Here is a 7427-nt window from a genome sequence, read left to right on the forward strand (position 1 = left end):
AGATCAGCCAGCCTCAGGACACACACACACACACAGAGATCAGCCAGCCTCAGGACACACACACACACACACACACACACACACACACACAGAGATCAGCCAGCCTCAGGACACTCACACACACACACACACACACACAGAGATCAGCCAGCCTCAGGACACACACACACTCACACACACAGAGATCAGCCAGCCTCAGGACACACACACACTCACACTCACAGAGATCAGCCAGCCTCAGGACACACACACACTCACACACACAGAGATCAGCCAGCCTCAGGACACACACACACACTCACACACACAGAGATCAGCCAGCCTCAGGACACACACACACACTCACACACAGAGATCAGCCAGCCTCAGGACACACACACTCACACACAGAGATCAGCCAGCCTCAGGACACACACACACACACAGAGATCAGCCAGCCTCAGGACACACACACACACACACACACACACACACACACACAGAGATCAGCCAGCCTCAGGACTCACACACACTCACACACACAGAGATCAGCCAGCCTCAGGACACACACACACACAGAGATCAGCTAGCCTCAGGACACACACACACACTCACACACACAGAGATCAGCTAGCCTCAGGACACACACACACTCACACACACACAGAGATCGGCCAGCCTCAGGACACACACACACTCACACACACAGAGATCAGCCAGCCTCAGGACACACACACACTCACACACACAGAGATCAGCCAGCCTCAGGACACACACACACACACTCACACACACAGAGATCAGCCAGCCTCAAGACACACACAGAGATCAGCCAGCCTCAAGACACACACAGAGATCAGCCAGCCTCAGGACACACACACACTCACACACACAGAGATCAGCCAGCCTCAGGACACACACACACTCACACACACAGAGATCAGCCAGCCTCAGGACACACACACACTCACTCACACAGAGATCAGCCAGCCTCAGGACACACACACACTCACACACACAGACATCAGCCAGCCTCAGGACACACACACACACACACACACACACACAGAGATCAGCCAGCCTCAGGACACACACACACTCACACACAGAGATCAGCCAGCCTCAGGACACACACACACACACACACACACACACACTCACACACAGAGATCAGCCAGCCTCAGGACACACACACACACACACACAGAGATCAGCCAGCCTCAGGACACACACACACTCACACACAGAGATCAGCCAGCCTCAGGACACACACACACTCACACACACAGAGATCAGCCAGCCTCAGGACACACACACACTCACACACACAGAGATCAGCCAGCCTCAGGACACACACACACACACACACACACACACACACACACACAGAGATCAGCCAGCCTCAGGACACACACACAGAGATCAGCCAGCCTCAGGACACACACACACTCACAGAGATCAGCCAGCCTCAGCACACACACACACAGAGATCAGCCAGCCTCAGCACACACACACACTCACATACACAGAGATCAGCCAGCCTCAGGACACACACACACTCACACACACACACACACACACACACACACACACACACACACACACACACACACACACAGAGATCAGCCAGCCTCAGGACACACACACACTCACACACACAGAGATCAGCCAGCCTCAGGACACACACACACTCACACACAGAGATCAGCCAGCCTCAGGACACACACACACTCGCACACACAGAGATCAGCCAGCCTCAGGACACACACACACTCACACACACAGAGATCAGCCAGCCTCAGGACACACACACACACTCACACACACAGAGATCAGCCAGCCTCAGGACACACACACACTCACACACACAGAGATCAGCCAGCCTCAGGACACACACACACACTCACACACACAGAGATCAGCCAGCCTCAGCACACACACACACTCACATACACAGAGATCAGCCAGCCTCAGGACACACACACACACTCACACACACACACACACACACACACACACACACACACACACAGAGATCAGCCAGCCTCAGGACACACACACACTCACACACACAGAGATCAGCCAGCCTCAGGACACACACACACTCACACACAGAGATCAGCCAGCCTCAGGACACACACACACTCACACACACAGAGATCAGCCAGCCTCAGGACACACACACACACTCACACACACAGAGATCAGCCAGCCTCAGGACACACACACACTCACACACACAGAGATCAGCCAGCCTCAGGACACACACACACTCACACACATTATAAACACAGAAAAACACAAGTACATCACCCATTGGACAAACAGCATTAAAAACCAGCACAAACTGGAATGTTATTGGGCCCTAAATGGAGAATCCACTGTTGCGATCTACCTGAGCGCCGTGAGTGATGTGAGACTCAGGAAAACACTGACGATGTATAGACTCAGTGAACACAGTCTGGCCGTAGAGACGGGCCGCAGACAGACCTGGCTCTCTCGTGAGGACAGACTCTGCTCGCACTGCATCCTGGGAGTGACGGAGACGGAGCTGCACTTCCTCACAGAATGCACATCAGAGACCAATACTACCCCAAAATTAATACAATATTCCCCCAATTTAGCACATATAATCCAACTCAAAAACTCGGTTTCATTCTTGGTGAAGAAGCCAAATGTTGTAATATAGCTGCAAGATTTGTAGCATCTTGTCATCTCCTGAGAGACAGCCAGAGAGAAACAAACAGCCAATAAACACACACTCACTCACAGCACAAACACACACACATTACAGCTACACACATCTATATCATCTATACAATGTTCAGTTTTCTAAATTCAGTTGTTACATGATGTCTGTAGTATAATCTTTTATTTATTATTATAATTCATTATTTTATTAACAGTTAGCATTGTTTTGTTTTTGCTATATCTAGCCATGTGTTTATATAATAATGCTTTTATTTAGTTTCATTATTACTATTATTTTCTCTAAGCTTTACTAAATGTTCAGAAATTCAAAATCTTTTTCTATGTTGTTTTAATGCTTTGGCAATACAGATTGTATGTTTTTGTCATGTGTAGCGGGCTGAAGAATCACGCGACCAACTAAAGTGCAATAAAGTCCCCGGAGGGTGTGTTTATTGAACAAAAATAAAGATAAGTGAAAAGTCCCAACGTGTCTGGTGTCCTTCTTCGGTGCGCGGTGGTCCGACGTGCCGGCCGGCTGAGTGCAGGGTGCTCTGTGGTCTGTGCTCGGGTGGCGGGCTGGAGGATCAGCTGCTTCCTGCAAGGACAGAGACAACATTAAAGAGGCTTCTCTGGAGTCGTTGCTCACCGAACTGTCCTCTCTTGCGGCTTTTGTAGCTCTCTCCTAAGTGGCCGCAGCTGGGACCAATCAGCCCGCGGTGATTGTGAGCAGGTGAATCTCCTCCGTTTCCAGGGCGACGCTGATAGGTGCCCGGGACACGTGTCACACATGCCAATAAAGCTTTCTGAATTGAATTGAGAGAGAGAGAGACACACACACACATAGAGAGACACACACACACACACACACACACGGAGAGAGAGAGACACACACACACACTCACACAGAGAGAGAGAGACACACACACACACACAGAGAGAGACACACACACACACACACTCACACAGAGAGAGAGAGACACACACACACACACACAGAGAGAGACACACACACACACAGAGAGAGACACACACACACACACTCACACAGAGAGAGAGAGACACACACACACACACACACAGAGAGAGACACACACACACAGAGAGAGACACACACACACACACACAGAGAGACTTTTTTGACTTTTAACACTTCTTTAATTTACACCATTTCTCAACACATCACAAACAATAAAAATCTGCAAATTTACCAATTAAAAACTATGTTTCCAAACTCGCTCAATGTCACTAGAGCGTCTTTCACACCCCACCTCATTTTGAAAAAAGGTACATTATCAGTTTGCTTATAATATGCAAATTCAACAGCAACCCTAAATTCTACCAATGATTTAAAAAGAGGCAACAAGTCAACATCTTGATCAGCATTTTTACATTGATGTGTTTTCAGGATTGCTAACTTGGCTTGTCCCAATAAGAAATTAGCAAGCACACACTGTTCACGCCATGGCTGCTTATACTTGCAACCAAAAATAAAAAGGGTCTTTGTAAAAGAAAATCCCAAATTCACAATTAGTTTTTCTAAAAGTACAAAAAGTGGAGTAAGCCTTGAACACTCACAAAATAAATGAAACCCAGTGTCAGAAGCCTTACAAAAAGAACATTCAGGCGTAACCATTTCATTAAACTTAGAAACAAAATTATTTGTAGCCAACACGCCATGAAGTATTCTCCACTGTAGATCTCCACATTTTTTAGGAATTGGAGGTTTATACAAAAGCCTCCATGATGGATTCACATCACTAGGCACAGAAAGGTAAGTCCTCCATTTAGTATCTATTCTTTCCCTCAGTTGTCGAAAATGTACTGATTTAACACAAATATGATAAACCATCTTCCTTCCTTTGGAAATCTAAAAAATCAAACCCTTTTAATAAAATAACCTTAGTGTTCTCTTCAATTTCCAAATCTTTTGGGACAACTTTTAATGTCGGAAAGGTCTTAGAAAGCAAACCTTCATTTAACGCAGAATCTATAACAGAAATGAAAACTGGGGGGAAACAAGCTTTAAAGCTCTTAACTATCCCTTCCACCATTCTTACTGACCTAATCCCAACCTGGTCAGCAAGTGACTGAGCAGTCCGCCACTGACCTCGTCTTATATCAAGCAGGTCTATAATTCTAGTTACTCCAGCATTCAAAAACATTTTAATTACAGAACCCAGCAATGGAGACTGTAACTTAAAGAAAGGATTAAAAAAATAAAGGTTCTGCACACCCATAATTTTCATCACCCACTCTTGAGAATTTTAACATACTCCATGATTGAAAAATTGATACATGAAATTTAAAAAGCGAACCATTCACATTTTTAACATAAGGCTTCTCAATTAAAAATAGCTCTTTGTCAAGGTTTGTTCCCCCAAGATCTTTAAGAATATACAAACAATAATCAATGCACGGCATACCATCAGAAACGTACAACAATTTTTGCAGTGTTTGTAATCTCATTGCTGCAATTTTTGATTCAACATGTATAAGGCCTTGACCTCCCTCTACAACAGGAAGATAAAGGACCCCAGGAGGGAGCCAATAATGGCCATTCCAAAAAAAATCAACAAATGCCCTTTGAACCTTTATTATCAGTTCCTTAGGGGGATCTAACACTGTAACTTTATGCCACAGCATTGAAGCTGCCAGATTATTAATTACAAGGCATCTCCCTCTATATGAAAGCTGTGGAAGAATCCACTTCCACTTTTGGATTTTACCAATAACCCGGTCAGCCACTCCTTCCCAGTTCTTCTCCATATATTGATCGGTTCCAAAATAAATGCCAAGAACCTTTAAACCATCGTGAGCCCATTTGCACTGCTTTGGCAACTGAGGTGGTCCAGTACTATGCCAATCTCCGATCAGCAAAGAATTACATTTTTCCCAATTCACACGTGCAGAGGTAACATTCTGAAAAATATTCAAACATGAAATTATATTTTCAACATCATTTGAATTTCTAATTATCAGAGTTACATCATCTGCATATGCTATAAGTTTTGTTTGGGGGACTTTAAGGCAACCAGGAACACCAAAACCACATAATCTTTTTCTCAGCAAACTCAAAAAAGGCTCAATAGAAATAGCATAGAGTAAACCTGATAAAGGACACCCTTGTCTTATTCCTCTTGTCACTGAAAAGGGCCTTGTTAGTGTACCATTTACTCTTAACATGCTATAAATATTACTATACATGAGCCTAATAAAAGACACAAAATTATGACCAAAACCAAAAGCCTCAAGTGTCTTAAATAAATAAGAGTGGTCCACTCTGTCAAAGGCTTTTTCTTGGTCCAAGGAAAGAAGGCCGATGTCAAGGTTATGTCTTTTTGACACTGCTATAATGTCTCTAACCAAAAAAAGATTGTCAAATATTGTTCGATTAGGGATACAATACGACTGATCGTTGTGAATAACAGTTTCAATGCAGGTCTTCAATCTGTTGGTTAAGGCTTTTGAAAAGATTTTGAGATCGACACACAGTAAAGAGACAGGGCGCCAGTTCTTCAAACAACCAAGGTCTCCTTTTTTGGGGATCAAGGTTAAAACTGCTCTCCGACAGCTTAAAGGAAGAATCTCTCTTTCAATACTTTCCTCCAAAACATCATAAAAGTCCTGACCGATTAAGTTCCAAAAAGCCTTATAAAACTCAGCTGAAAGGCCGTCCAACCCAGGTGACTTTCCAGGATTCAACTCCAGGACAGCTCTCGAAAGTTCAGCCATTGTCAAAGGACTCTCAAGATCCTTCTTGTCCTTCATTGATAATTGTGGTAAATCACTCAAAAGTACATCAGATTCTACTTCATTACATGCCTCTGCACGATATAAATCTTCATAAAAAGAAGCAGCAAAAGCATTAATTTCCATTTGTGCTGTTGATATTCTTCCATCTGGGAGTTTCAACTGATGAAGATGTTTATGCACTCTTGGTTTCCTTTCAAGTCCGAAGAAAAAAACAGTAGGAGAGTCCATATCATTTAAATGAGTGAACTTTGCCCTTAAAAGGGCAGTTTTGCCTTGTTCTTCCGCCAAGCTGCGTAGAAGAAACTTATTTCTTTCGAAGGAATCAGTGGAAATAGATCCTGTAGTACTATGGCTGCTTTGTCCAAGGATCTCTTGTTCAAGGGCTTTCATTTTCTCTAGCAGGACACCCCTGCTTTGTGCAGTAAACTGTTGACAAAAAATTTTAATCTGCACCTTGCCCACATCCCACCATTGACTTAAAGATGGGAAATTAACTCTCTCCTCTCTCCAAGAATTCCAAAAAAGGTGAAAAGAGTGAATAAAGCAGTGATCCTGAAGTAACCTGTTATCGAAATGCCATAGTGCTCTATAAGATTTTGTGGACTCAACAGAAATCGCCATTGAAATATAGTGATGGTCTGAGAGAAAAGTAGGTGAAATAGAGTTTCTAAAAAACCTCCCCCTATTACATAGGGGTGTGCTCAAAATATCGATTCTTAGATACATACCGATATAATAAAAAAAGATACAGTATCGATATTCTAGCCCTTAGTATCTATACTCCGCCCAGCCATTAGGGGGCGCAGGGGCGCCCGCGAGTTTAAAAAAAACTCATGGAAAATGTTAAAGCAAGATGTAGCATTTAAAGGTGCCATAGAATGAAAAACTGTCTTTACCCTGGCATATTTAAATAATAACAGTTCTGTACATGGAAATGACATACAGTGAGCCTCAAACACCATAGTTTCCTCCTTCATATGTAAATCTCGTGATTAAAAAAGACC

At 43.9% G+C, this 7427-nt stretch overlaps 1 long non-coding RNA gene across 1 annotated transcript in view; it reads left to right on the forward strand.

The window, feature by feature from the left end:
* LOC306872868 overlaps positions 1-7207 on the forward strand; it is a 147638-nt gene extending 140431 nt beyond the window's left edge. Inside the window, exon 3 of the long non-coding RNA XR_013784434.1 lies at positions 7117-7207. This is a non-coding gene — a long non-coding RNA (uncharacterized lncRNA). The remainder of the gene's footprint in view (positions 1-7116) is intronic.
* The last annotated feature ends 220 nt before the right edge of the window (positions 7208-7427 follow it).

This window comes from Barbus barbus (assembly GCF_936440315.1).
Source record: "Barbus barbus genome assembly, chromosome: 7".
NCBI lineage: Eukaryota > Metazoa > Chordata > Actinopteri > Cypriniformes > Cyprinidae > Barbus > Barbus barbus.